This window comes from Odontesthes bonariensis, chromosome 11, assembly GCF_027942865.1.
Source record: "Odontesthes bonariensis isolate fOdoBon6 chromosome 11, fOdoBon6.hap1, whole genome shotgun sequence".
NCBI lineage: Eukaryota > Metazoa > Chordata > Actinopteri > Atheriniformes > Atherinopsidae > Odontesthes > Odontesthes bonariensis.
This window is the reverse complement of record NC_134516.1, coordinates 35,526,261-35,540,137: the sequence shown is the minus strand read 5'-3', so window position 1 is coordinate 35,540,137 and position 13,877 is coordinate 35,526,261. Positions and strand designations below refer to the sequence as shown.

The following is a 13,877-nucleotide window of genomic DNA, read 5'->3' as shown; positions in this document are numbered from 1 at the left end:
CTTCCTGGTGTCTGTGTGGCACACGGTGATGGTCAGATGTTACATGCAGGCTGCAGAGAGAAGAGAAAAAAGCTTACAGCACCTGGTACTCCCAAGCGGTCTCCCATCCAAGTACTAACCAGGCCCGACCCTGCTTGGCTTCCGAGATCGGACGAGATCGGGTGTGTTCAGGGCGGTGTGGCCGTAAGCCACAGTCCCTGTGACAAATATATGTTATATAGGTGCTGGAACCATACATTTCCCCTATTTTTACCAGAGAGCTGGCTTGAGAGGCTGCTGTTGAGCCTGCACGTTGACTTCCCTGATGTGATTGTTCTCTGCAGCTGAAAATGGGACTTTCAGATAACTTAGTGTCTGTCAAGCTCCTCTGTTCCCTGTGTGTAGTTTTGTGTCCGTTGTCATATAGAGAAACCAGGGAAGCTCAATCCCACGACATGCTCATAAACTGCGTCTTCTCTAAACAGTATAGTTCTATTTTAGAAGTCGGAATACAATAACAGAGTCTGTTTCAGAATCTATAAAGAGCTGGTTTGGGATTCCATTGCTGGCTTACGGCCACACCCCCATGATCACTTGTGACAGTCGGTGCCCTGCAGCAATTTGATTGAGAGAGAGCGCGTGCTTTTGAAAGAGTGAGTGAAAGTGTTTGGTGAGTGTTTTGACTGATCGTGTGTGAGTTAGATTTGTTTGTATAGTTGTGTGTTTTGTTATATTCCCCCAGCAGCTCCGCTGTTCGGGGGAACGTCCTCGTTTCGTGTGTTTTTGTAACCGGACGGATACCATGGCAAACGAAACAATGGAACGGAAAATGACAACGATACTGAACAATGGAGAACGGCTGACGGATGACAGGCGAGTGAATGATGGTGGGAAAGAAAGCGAGATTAGGAGAGTAAATGAAGGTATGAATAAAGGAGGAAATGAAAATGGAGGAGAGAAAGTGAGAAAGAATGGAGAAGTGAATGCAGCAATTTGGAATGGAGAAAGCAGAAGTGCGAGTTTGAATGAAGAGAATATGAAGAATGACAGAGAAAATGTGAAAGACGGTGGCTTCAAAAAGGAGCTGACCGTGATTGTGGAGCTAGCAGGGCCAGACAAAGTGACTTTGATGGAGTTGCTGAGAGGCATAAAGGAAAGCTGCGGTATAGTTCTTGCCTGCAGAATGAAGGCAAAGAGCACATATGAAATCACCATGCAGGACGGGAAAGGCAAGGCGCGCCTCATGGACGGCTTTCTATTAAAGGGAGTGCGGGTAATGGCAAAGGAAGTTCGAAGCAATGAACTGGTTGTATCCTTCCTTAACTTGCCCCCGTACATCACTGACGAGGAAATATGCCAAAAATTAGCAACTTGGGGGGTGAAGGCAACTTCGCCGATTAAAAGGAGGAAATGGCCTGGAACAGACGTGGCCGACGGCACGCGATTTTGCAAGGTTCAATTCAACGACAAAGTGCAATCGCTGCTGTATTCGACCAAATTTGAAACCCTGGAGGGGGGAGAATACTTTCGCGTAATACATGACAGACAAGTTAAAGTATGCCGGCTATGCATCCAGCCGGGACATATTCTAAGAGAATGTCCTGAATTTAAGTGCCATAAATGCGCAAAACAGGGGCATTACGCACGAGAGTGCAATAATGGGACAGACAAGAAGCAGCACAACGGAGAACAGGAGGAGCAGAGCGGAGGTGGAGGAGCGAGTCAGGAGATTGTTCGTGGAGAGGAGGAGCAGAACGGAGGTGGAGCAGTGAGCTTGGAGCTCGTTGGTGGAGAGGAGGAGCAGAGCGGAGGTGGAGCAGTGAGCTTGGAGCTCGTTGACGGAGAGGAGGAGCAGAGCGGATGTGAAGGAGAGAACCTGGAGCTCGTTGACGGAGAGGTGGAGCAGATGGAGGAGGGAGGCGAGCGAGACGGAGAGGAGGAGGACCTGACGGTGGTGGAGGAGACACCAACGCAGATGAGAGGGGAGAAGGAGAGAGATGGCCACAACGGCAGCGAGCAAGGAGAGGACAGAGGAGAGGAGAGGAGAGGAGAGGAGAGGAGAGGAGAGGAGAGGAGAGCCATAGTGGAGAGAAGAAGACGGCAGACGAGTGGAGCAAGCAGAGGACTGAGGAGGCAGCCGGGGGGGGGGGGTAGGGGGGTCAAGGGAGGACTTGCGGGCAGGGCAGGAATGTGAATGGGCAATGGGAGAAGTAACAGACAGCAGTGAGGATAACATGGAGGAGGTGATGGCAACTAGAAAAAGGCCTCTGGGGAAAAGAGAAGTGAAAAGGATTGGGAAGGTGAAAAAGAGTTTAAAATGAAGAGAAAAATAATTGTGTATATAATACTATTTATGTTAAAAATTACATCTTTTAATGTAAATGGGCTGCGTGACAACAACAGAAGGCAACAAGCCTGGCAGGTGTGTGACGGGGATATTATGTGTGTGCAAGAGACACATTGGGATGAGGAGTGCATGAGAGAAGTAAAGAAGGAATGGATGGGAGAAATGTATGTGAACAACAGTGGGGCAAAGTCCAGAGGGGTGGCTATTCTAGTGAAGAGGGGAGTAGTCGGCAACATAAAGAAGTGTGTGGATGATGGGGAGGGACGAATGATAGGGATCACGTTCGATTATGTGGGGAAAGAATACAGACTAATAAATGTGTATGCACCAAATGAGGAGAAGGAGAGAAAGGTATTTTTTGAGGGAATAGGAGGAATGTGTGGGGAGAACTGCATGGTGGTGGGAGACTTTAACGTATGGTGTGGGAGATTGGATGCATCTGCGAGTGTGTGCTTTAAGAGCGACTCTACAAGAGGTGTGTTGAAAGAGGTAATGAGAGTGAACGGATTGATAGATGTATGGAGGGAGAGGAATCCAGAGAAGAGGGAGTTCACAAGGAGGCAAGTGGTGAGAGGGGTGTTAAAGCAGAGCCGGATAGATTTAGTGCTCAGTACGAGGGACATAGAGAACAAGATAGGTAAGATAGAATATAGGGTAACTGCACTGAGCGACCACATGATGGTAGGGTTTAGTTTAGGACAAGGCATAGAGAGGAGGGGGGGAGGAGTGTGGTGTTTGAATGGTGAGTTGCTGAAAGAAAGAAAGTATAAGGAGAAAGTGAGAGAATGTATTGCAAGGAGAATAAATGAAAACATGTATGAGGATGACATTGGGAGGTGGTGGGAAAGCTTTAAAGAGGAGATAAAGGATTTGAGCATAGCTTATAGTAGAAACAGGAGTAGGGAAGAGAAGGAAAGAGAACAGAGGTTAAAGCGAGAATTAGACAGAGAAGCAGAGAGAGCAGATAGGGAAGCAGGACATGATTTAGCGAGGTATATAGGAATTAAGGAGGAGCTGAAAGGGATAGAGCAGAAGAAGTGTATGGGAGCGATAGTTAGAAGCAGGGCCAGATACGCCATTGAGGGAGAGAAGTGCACAGGGTTTTTTTTAGGGTTAGAGAAGACAAAGCAGAAGAGGAATTTCTTAGAACAGGTAGAAGGGAAGAAGGGAGAGAAGATAAAAGATTTTGTAGGGATAGCGGATAGGGTAGAAGAGTTTTATAGGGATTTATTTAGGAAAGAAGAGGTAGATGAGGAGAGCATAAGGCAGATAATAGCAAAGGTGAGGGCTAGGCTAACAGAGGAGGGCAGGGACATGTGTGAGGGTGAGATAGGGACGGGAGAAATAGAGAAAGCGATAGGGGGGTTAGGGAGGAATAAGAGTCCAGGGTTAGATGGGTTGACAGGGGAATTCTACAGAGAGTTTAGAGAGGATTTAGTGCCTGTGTTAGATAAGCTATTTAAATGGATAGAAGAAAAGGGAGAGATGCCAGTTAGTATGATGACAGGATTAGTTAGTATAATACACAAGAAAGGGGATAGGGACAGATTAGAAAACTACAGACCACTGAGCATGTTAAATGGAGATTATAAAATATTAGCCCGGGTGCTAGCAAACAGGATCAAAAGAGTAATAGGGACGGTGGTGGGAAGCACACAGGCTTACAGCATACCAGGTAGGGACATAGCAGACACAATAAGTAGCATCAGGGACACGATAGATTACATGAAGGGAGGAACAGGAGGGTTAGTGGTTAGTTTAGATCTGAACAAAGCATTTGACAGAGTAGACCACACATACTTGTACAGGGAGTTAGAAAAGGTAGGGTTTGGGGAGAGGTTAGTGGGATGGATTAAGAGGTTATATGATAGGGCAGTTAGTTGTGTTAAAATAAATGGGATAATCACAGACACGTTTAGATTAGAGAGGTCAGTTAGGCAAGGGTGTCCGCTATCGGCGCTGCTGTACTCGATATCTGCAGAGCCTTTAGCGGCGATGCTGGAGAAAAACGACAGGATCAGAGGCATAGAGTTGCCAGGGGGGCACAGAAGTTTAGTTTATCAGTACGCAGATGACACGACAGTTACAGTTAGGGACAGGGAGAGCGTAGCTGAGGTTTTAGAGAGTGTAGAGCTGTATGGTAGGGCATCAGGGGCAAAATTGAACAAAGAAAAGTCAGAGGTCATGTATATAGGGGCAGGTAGAGCAGGGCAAACAGAACTAGGGTTGAAGGAGAAGAAGGATTATTTTAGAGTGTTAGGTGTAAACTTAGGGATAGAGGCCAGAGAAGGGAGAGATATGCAGTATGAAGGGCTAATGAATAGCATCAAAAAAACACTGGCGTTTTGGAAGAAGAGAGGGCTTACACTGAGGGGGAAGGTGGTGGTAGTGAATGCGTTAATAGTGAGTAAGATTGGTTATGTGATGAATGTGTTGGATGTGCCTGAGAGAGTGTTGAAGGAGATGGAGAGAATGGTGAATGAGTTTTTATGGGATGGGAAAGGAGTTAGGATAGCTAGGGAGGTGTTGGAGAATGAGTATGAGGATGGTGGGTTAAAACTAATAAATTTAGAAAGGAAAAAGAAAGCTATGAGAGTGAAAATGATGGTAAGATATTTAAAAAATAAAAAAGATCAAGTGTGGAAGGTGTTTCTAGGGAGGGCAATAGATGAATGTGGTGGATGTGGTGGGAGTGCGGTGTACATGGATTTGAAGGAAGGTATGTTAAGCGGAGTGTCTGAGTTTCATAAGGAGGTGCTGGGAGCGTGGGGGGAGTTTGTGAAAAATGTGGAGTATGAATGTAAGAATGTGAGGCAGGTATGGGAGCAGCCAGTGTTTTTAAACCCAAAAATCACGTGTGGGGGGAGCACAATATATAATAGGCTGATGTGGAGGGCAGGGATCAGGAAAGTGAGGGATATAGTGTATGAATATGTACCAGGATTTATGAGGGCACAGGTGATGGTGGACGAGGTGAGAGAAAGGGGGGATGAGATGGCGCTGAGAACGGCAGAAGGGGTTATGGGGAAAATAAGGGAGGGAATGCCGAGTGAATGGGTGAGAATGATTGAGGGTGAGGTGGGGGAAAATGAAAATGAAGCTGGAGAAATGGGAATGTATGTGGGGGAAGGGGAGGGGAGGATGAATGTAATGAGTGTGAAAGCAAGGGTGATATACAGAAGTCTGAGAAGGAAAGAAATGAAGAGACCGGCAGCGGAGAAAGTGTGGGAGAGGGTGATGGAGGACATGGATGAAAAAGGAATATGGAAAAACCTAAGGGTTAAATTTAACACCCCTGAATGCGAGAACTTTGATTTTATGTTGAGGCACAACAGGATTTTTAATAATTTATTAATAAGTAGATTTGATGTGAATGTAAAGAAAGAATGTGATGTGTGCGGTGTGGGGGTGGAAACGTGTATGCATGAGTTTGTGGAATGTGGGGAACTGGTAGAGTATTTTAAGAAAATGAGAAAACTCATAAATAGATGTTGGGATAAAGAAGTGTGGGGGGAAACGGGCTGGAGAGAGGTGTGGTTGTTTGGAGTGAGGGGAAGGATGGAAGGGAAGAATGCAAATTTGCTAAATTATGTTTTAAGTCACGCCAGGTACGCGGTTAAAATGAGGAGGGACATAGCACATTATGAAAAAAAGAAAGTGGAGGTGTGGAGTATTTTTAAAAGCATCACGAAAAGGGACGTGCACAGGGTTTTAACACATTTGGGGGCAGAAGAGTTCACCGAGGGTTTTGTGGAGGGGAGCACGTTCATACAGATTGGGGATGGGGGTGTGAAGTTAGACTTTGGGTAGAGCAAGGGTGGCTTTTAATGTTTTTATTTATTTCAATGGTTTGGTGAGGGGGCCTGTGGGCGAGAGGAGAAGGAGGAGACCTACAGGCTGTCTCACTTGTCTAGTTTTGTCAAGTCGGTGTTTCTGTTAAAAGTTATATTTTTATTTTTTATTTTTATTTCTATGGTTTGGTGAGGGGGCCTGTGGGCGAGAGGAGAAGGAGGAGACCTACAGGCTGTCTCACTTGTTTTAGTTTTAGTTTTAGTTTTGTCAAGTTGTTTTTTCTGTTAATAGTTATATTTTTATTTTTTAAATTTTATTTTTATTTCTATGGTTTGGTGAGGGGGCCTGTGGGCGAGAGGGAAGTGAAGAACCACGGGCTGTCTCACTAATTTTTTGTTCTGTCATAATGGATTTCTGTCTTTTGGTTCCATTTATATGGTTTCGTGAGAAGGTCTGTGGGATGGAAGAGAGGGAGAAGACCCAATGATAGCCTCACAAATTTGTGTTTTTGCTTTGACTGTATTGTAAATAATATATGTGTATATAAGGTTCAAATGAGTATACATGTAAATATGTGATTTGATGTATGGTGAAATTTGTATTTTTTGATAATAAAAGAGAAAAAAAAAAAAAAAAGCACGCCTGATCTCGTCAGATCTCAGAAGCCAAGCAGAGTCGGGCCTGGTTAGTACTTGGATGGGAGACCGCCTGGGAATACCAGGTGCTGTAAGCCTTTTGGCTTCTCCAGGCGCATGCAGTTTGGCTACGTCAAATGCAAAAGCAGTCCCTGAGAGCCAAAACCAAACAGAGGTGTGTGCCAACCAATCAGCAGCAGCAGCCCAAGCTGGTTAACTTCCTGGTGTCTGTGTGGCACACGGTGATGGTCAGATGTTACATGCAGGCCGCAGAGAGAAGAGAAAAAAGCTTACTGCACCTGGTATTCCCAAGCGGTCTCCCATCCAAGTACTAACCAGGCCCGACCCTGCTTGGCTTCCGAGATCGGACGAGATCGGGCGTGTTCAGGGCGGTGTGGCCGTAAGCCACAGTCTCTGTGACAAATATATGTTATATAGGTGCTGGAACCATACGTTTCCCCTATTTTACCAGAGAGCTGGCTTGAGAGGCTGCTGTTGAGCCTGCACGTTGACTTCCCTGATGTGATTGTTCTCTGCAGCTGAAAATGGGACTCTCAGATAACTTAGTGTCTGTCAAAAGCCTCTGTTCCCTGTGTGTAGTTTTGTGTCCGTTGTCATAGAGAGAAACCAGGGAAGCTCAATCCCACGACATGCTCATAAACTGCGTCTTCTCTAAACAGTATAGTTCTATTTTAGAAGTCGGAATACAATAACAGAGTCTGTTTCAGAATCTATAAAAAGCTGGTTTGGGATTCCATTGATGGCTTACAGCTACACCACCCTGAACACGCCTGATTTAGTCAGATCTCAGAAGCCAAGCAGAGTCGGGCCTGGTTAGTACTTGGATGGGAGACCGCCTGGGAATACCAGGTGCTGTAAGCCTTTTGGCTTCTCCAGGCGCATGCAGTTTGGCTACGTCAAATGCAAAAGTAGTCCCTGTTTGACTTTTTGGAACTTGTCCTTTCTCAGGACAAAGTTAAATGTATGAGGATCAAAGCCAATAATGGCCTGGGACATCTCAGCAGATCCAGGATCAGCCACATGGAGACTGAGAGCCAAACAGAAACAGAGGTGTCTGCCAACCAATCAGCAGCAGCCCAAGCTGGTTAACTTCCTGATGTCTGTGTCTGTGTTGAAGTAAATGGAACTGTAATTTTGTAAAGAGAATGTCGCTGTTGATAAAAATAATGTGATTAACATGGATTTGTCAGACGGAAGTTAATCATGAGTCGTGTTGTTTTGACAGCTGCACCGTCACTGTGAATGAGAGAGTACGAGAGTGTTATAAATAGTGCATACTGTTGTGATGACCTCCCTCAGGGGTTAGGTGTCTTTAAGAAAGTGAATCTGATGCAACATTTCCCCAGCTATGTTCAGGTAATATAGTCCATTACACAAACACTTTTACATATTGATTACATAAACCACCCCAGTCAGAACATCATCTGAGACGTCTACCCTGTGAGGGACAGCTGTGGTTTAAGCTGTGGGAGTTAGAGGCAGCTGGAAGCTCTAACAGTCAACCAGCCACAGAGGATGAAGCTCTGATCACTTTTTTCATCTCATTGCTTTACAACTTCACCGCTTGACTAGGCTCATGGATTATCTATGTACAATACATCTTCACTGTAAAATCCATAGCTGCCCTGACATTTGTTAACTTTACTAGGTTAATTACAATATGCACTTATGACTGATATTTATGAAGTAACAGTTAGTTGCATGGTGAAAAAGGCAAAAAACTTAGTGTTTAGAGTGAAGATGACTTTATTTAGAGTGAAGCTCACTCAACAATATGTAGGAACATAGTCTCACTCCCACTGCGCATTCAAAGAAGAAGAAGTGTGCATGCGCAGTAGCAACATTCAGTCTCTCCCGCTCAGCAACGTATATTATGTCTATGTCAGCAACGCAGCAGTCCAGCACACAGGCCGGGGCACTGAGGGGAGCCTGCTGAGTCCACTTTTTCAGTTTTTTTAAAATTCGTTTGAAAAAGAATAAATAAGGTAAGTTATCAAGCAAGTATGTTTCTTAATATGTTTTAATTACTGCTCCGACTGTTAGCGTTCATGAGCTAACGTTAGCGTTAGTTAGCTAGCTAACGAACCAAACAGGCATAACGTTAGCCTGTTCAGGCCATGGTTAAGGTGAGTTTGGGCGGTTTCCCACCATAGTCCTGTGATTATCTTAAAACCTTTTAACAGTTCCAAAGTCTAATTACTTTGAAAGTCTCACATTTGAAATGTTGTAGCATGAGTTTTCCGTTTTCCCCAAATTGACAACGATGGCATTTTGGCCTGACTTTCAAATTTGCAACGTGGAAATTACAGTTTTCAGTTAAGGCAGCATGAATGTGTTTGATGCAGAGAGGAGGATACATTAGGTTCATAATGCACTGGCGCTGTCTTTCTTTGGGGAAATGGTGAAGGCTGGTTTAGTAGCATAGATGCTTTCGCATCCTATGATCAGACATCCCAAGTCTCCCGGAAGTTCTGGGAGTCTCCCTGATATTGATAGTTAATCACGGATGCCCGCAAGTCGGATAAAATATCCCGGATTTTAGACTATGCTAGGGAGTGTTTTTTTTTTTTTTTTCAATGCGAGTGAGAGCGTGCAGGCAATACAATAACTCGTGCACCATGCGCGTTTCGACTGCGCAGGCACGAGAGAGAGAGGGGTGTGGGGAGAGGTGTGAAACCTGTGCGTATCTGTCCAAAGCGATGCTCTGTTCAACCAGCGCTCAGGGCGACTGCTGGTCAGAGGGCGCGCTGATTGGTTTAGTCAGCAAAATAAGCCAATAACGTTCGGTGTGGGAGGGCTTCGATTTACTCTCTGACAGTTACCTAAGTTACCACTCAAATCTGTGCATCCTGCGAAATGGCAGAGGGTGAATCCTTGAGTAAAAAACGAAAATATAAGACTCACTTTACAGCAGAATATGCTAAAGTATATCCATGTCTGGTGAAGGTTAGGAATGATGCCACCGTGCGAGGTGCATTGTATGCAGCAGTGACTTCAGTATTGCCCACGGCGGACTTAATGACTGTAAAACATGTGGAGGTAGGCTAAGTTGAACGCGCCATCATCTGCATTTTATTTCTGTAGGTTAAATGCTGTTATAAAATAAAGCAAAACGTATCAAAGACTTATTTAAAGTATCAAACACATTTAGTTACTAAATTTGTAGGCCTATATCTAACTAGCCAGCTACAGTATCTAACTATCTATATCCAGCCTGTCTAAGCCTTTTAAAAAATCCCAATTTAATATAGGGCCGGGGGGGGGGGGGGGGGGGGGGGGGGCAAACAGAATGGCACACCGGTGTAGCCATTTACTGCAGGTGGGATGGACTAAATAGCCCAGTTACCTCCTCATCTCTCCTAATTTAGAGAAAATTAAATTCGGTATGAAGTTCCAAATTGAAGATGTGTTCTTGATAAATTGTTTAAGCCAATTTATTTTGAAAGTATTATTTAAAGTGTAAAAGTCTAAAAAGCTAAGGCCACCATTATCGTATCAGTTCATTATTACAGATTTTTTTAACATAGTGGTTTTTGTTCCTCCATATAAATTTTAATGAATTTTTAATTTGCCTTTGTCGCTTTCTCTTTTGCCGTTGTGATTTGCACTTCAGGGCCACCGTAGCACCTCCTCACCCAAGCAAGCGAGCAAGTGCAGCGCCGAGTTCAGGGCAACATGTTTTTCTGTGTGTTTCTTACACGAGTAACTGAGTGAGTTTACTATGTGTGTGAGGGATGTTTCCATCAGCTGAGACGTTGGGAGAGAGCAAACAGTTGACACCATAGATGTTGGAACTGTTCTGTTTGGGGTGGCGGGGTTTTTGTTGGGAGGGGCGGCGGAAGCACGCACACTTATCAATGATTGAGGATTTGATTTGAAGTTATTTTATAATAACATGCAGTTACTCCTTGATTTAATTTAGTTACATCAACATTTAATTTCCCTCTGGGATAAATAAAGTATTTTTGAATTTGAATTGAATTATAAGAGAAATAGAATATATGATCACGGCATCTTTATTGTTCAGTAAATAAAAATTTGATAACCAAATCAAGCCATTTAAGGAACATAACAGCATAAAATACACCACAAATGAAAAAAGAAAAGTCTGCGCTCCTGACTCATACATTTCCAAAAGTGGACCTTCTCTCAGTTGACCTACTAATGAAAATTCTAAGCAGGGTCGAGACATGGCTTTCATCCATAAGGTCGCTGTGAGCGTTCATAATGGCCAAATGTGTTAAGTCTCTCCTGCGTCATGGTGCTGCGCAGCCAGGTTTTCAGGCTGAGAAAGAGCGCTCGGATGCCGCCACAGATATGGGCGGGGCCAGAGAAAGCCTAATGAGCTTCTCCACCTCTGACAGCATGGAGCGGGGTTGGTGCTGCAAGGTTTGCAGGATGGACCCCCACACACATCCCTCAGTATGCCCAGCTCAAGGCTTAGCCGCTCTCGTGGAAAGGGGGTCAGTTCCGGGAACCCACATCCACTCGTTTCCCCTGAACTGCCTGCTCTCGCCCTGCAGCTCCGCGGAGTCCCTCCGATCAAAACGCCGCTCCACCTCTGAGCGCACCAGGTCCAAGCCTCAAACACTTCTCTCTTCCACAGGCTTTGATGTTCTGCAATATTAGATATAACATCAAATAAACAACTTCTCTAACCGACCAATACTGCCCATATGGGCTACCTATTTAAGCTGGATCCAACTTATATTTTCCCATTCAAGTTCAAAATCCTATTATGAATATGGTTTGTTATTTCTGTCATTATTTCTGTCCATATTCTTTTTTTTCCTTTAGTTGTCTCATGAAAGTTGCATGAGTGTACGTTCTTAGTCAGTTGATAGGCTAGTGCATACCGTTGTTTGTGTATTATGAATGATTCATTACAGGTTACAGGTACATTAATGTTTAATAAATAGGCCTACATGGATGTACGGTATTGTTGAACTTGTTCGGTTTTTAATGTCATAATCTATGGATAGTGTCAGGTTCAAATACCTAGAAATTCATAAAGATAGAGAGAGAGACGTCAAGGATTTTTACTCCTGAGGAGAGCTGGTGAGGAGAAAGCTCCTTACAATCTCCTAACCACTCTGAAGCTTCTCCATCACGCCTCCTCCATTTTATTCGGAAATGGGTGTGTACAAAAAGCTCTCAAAAGAAGGGAAGGGGGATTCAGTTTCAGGCCGGACCAGACCACATTCCTAACAGTGGAATTTACCACCTTCACACAAATAAGCAAGGCACAACTTTGCTCAAAACTCCTATAAGAAAACAGAGTATATATGGGATAACTACATAAAATGTATTTACAACTCAACAGATAGATACTTTAAAAGCGTCTGTCCGCAATAAGCTTTATGGAAAGTGTTGTCAGGCCCAGGAACTCAGGACGCAGATGCAGGGAGAAGGTTTTCCAATAACAAGCTTTATTGAAAAGCAGAGGATCAATTCTCCGAGAGAGAAGAAAATACGGGCTATGGAATGATCTAAATATACTTCTCCCAAAAATGGAAGAAGTATAGCTATAAAAATGATCAAAACCAAAAACTCTCTCTAAGAGAAACAGAACAAACCACGAAGGTTGCTTGGAACAAGGCTGTGACCAGACTTGGGAAGGCCGGAGTGAACGCACGTAGATACTGACGAATACGACCCACTGGCACAAGACAAGGGGGGACGCAGACTCTTATACACTGGGTTAACAGGGAACAGGTGGAAACATTCATCCCACAATCAGACCGAGACACACGAGGAAGGGCAAGTGACCTGAAACAAGAGTTATAAACTCATTTATCACCAGCTCTATCAGCATGGAGAGAATCCCCTTTTCTCCCAAAAGATCCCCGGTGCTGCTCCTGAGCTGTTTCTGTAAGTTTATCACACCAGCTGGTGAAATGATATGAGTCCCTCTACAGTTGTTGGAGATATCAGCTGAGATTCACACTAAAAGACACATTTTGTGTCTGAAACTGTGAGAGACTGTTCAAGTGGGCCTGAAAGCAGATTCAGAGGGTTGTGATGTATGTGTTTCCACCCAAATGATCTGATAACTGTCAGAGATGCAGCAGTGCTATGAAATCCACTTTAGAAGCTGCAGTTATTGGACACAATGAAAGCTGAGCATCTCTGTGGCTCAGAGGAAAACTGAGCAACAAATGTTGTCAGTCTAAAGCTGAAATACTAAAGAATACTGCTCCTTATGTGGAATAAACCAAACTCCAGAGAAGCTGGAAGCACCACTGCGACTGAACTTGTGACATCATCACAGTTTACGCAACTTCCTCCAACATCTATGTCTCTTGAGGCCTTTACAAAATATATTTCTGACACTGATTCTGATGAAGTGCTTTGTTTTATTGCCACTTAAATGAAGCAAACAATGCCTTGTTGTTTAAACTGCACCAACGTTGATTTATCTTTGTAATGTCTTGTGTTCTGTTCCATTCATTACAGATTGTCCAAATAGTGAAATCTAAGTGAAAAGAAGCCCTGATATAAAGCAGAGCTATTCATGATAAATGCTCTTAACCTGTTGTAGTTTCAGTGAATGTGATCAACACTCTGCAGCTGGTGTATTTAAGGTGATTTCTATAGTTTCTATAGAATTATTCTATAGTTTATATAACTTACAAATGAGGATATAACGATGCGGCTAACAGCAAAGCTAACAATAAGCTACATAGAAGGAAAAGCATCAGCCAGGCTCTGTCAGAGGTGACAGTGTAGAAACAGAGTGCAGGCATAGAGGGAAGTACAGGTTAAGTGGTAGATTACATTTCTACACCTGAACAGGGACTTGAACCCTGGACCCCCAGATTAAAAGTCTGATGCTCTACCAACTGAGCTATCCAGGCCCTATGAGAGTGTGTCTGAGTGACAGCTGACATCTGAAACACTTCCTGAGTCCAAAGCTGTGACGCTGTTTTCTGAACAAACGCCTGGTTGATGTGAACTTGTGTTGCAGCCACTGAGCATAAAGAAGAAGGCCTTCATGGAGGGAAACAGGGAGTTAAGGAGGAGTGTGAAGAAAAAAGGAAGAGAGCAAGTCGGTGGGAAACTATCTGCAGCAGAACAGTGTGAGGGATGTGTGGTCAGGAATG

The 13,877-nt window shown here is 44.1% G+C and overlaps 4 non-coding genes across 4 annotated transcripts; 1 reads left to right on the top strand and 3 right to left on the bottom strand.

Moving 5' to 3' along the window:
- Positions 1–70: 70 nt before the first annotated feature.
- On the bottom strand, positions 71–189 carry LOC142393746 (5S ribosomal RNA). Its single transcript, XR_012772161.1, has one exon. It is a non-coding gene; the product is annotated as a 5S ribosomal RNA (ribosomal RNA).
- A 6,851-nt stretch (positions 190–7,040) lies between these two features.
- On the bottom strand, positions 7,041–7,159 carry LOC142393049 (5S ribosomal RNA). The gene has a single exon (XR_012771671.1). It is a non-coding gene; the product is annotated as a 5S ribosomal RNA (ribosomal RNA).
- A 357-nt stretch (positions 7,160–7,516) lies between these two features.
- On the top strand, positions 7,517–7,635 carry LOC142393530 (5S ribosomal RNA). Its single transcript, XR_012772128.1, has one exon. It is a non-coding gene; the product is annotated as a 5S ribosomal RNA (ribosomal RNA).
- Positions 7,636–13,558: 5,923 nt separating this feature from the next.
- Positions 13,559–13,631, bottom strand: trnak-uuu (transfer RNA lysine (anticodon UUU)). Its single transcript has one exon. It is a non-coding gene; the product is annotated as a tRNA-Lys (tRNA).
- Between the last annotated feature and the right edge of the window lie 246 nt (positions 13,632–13,877).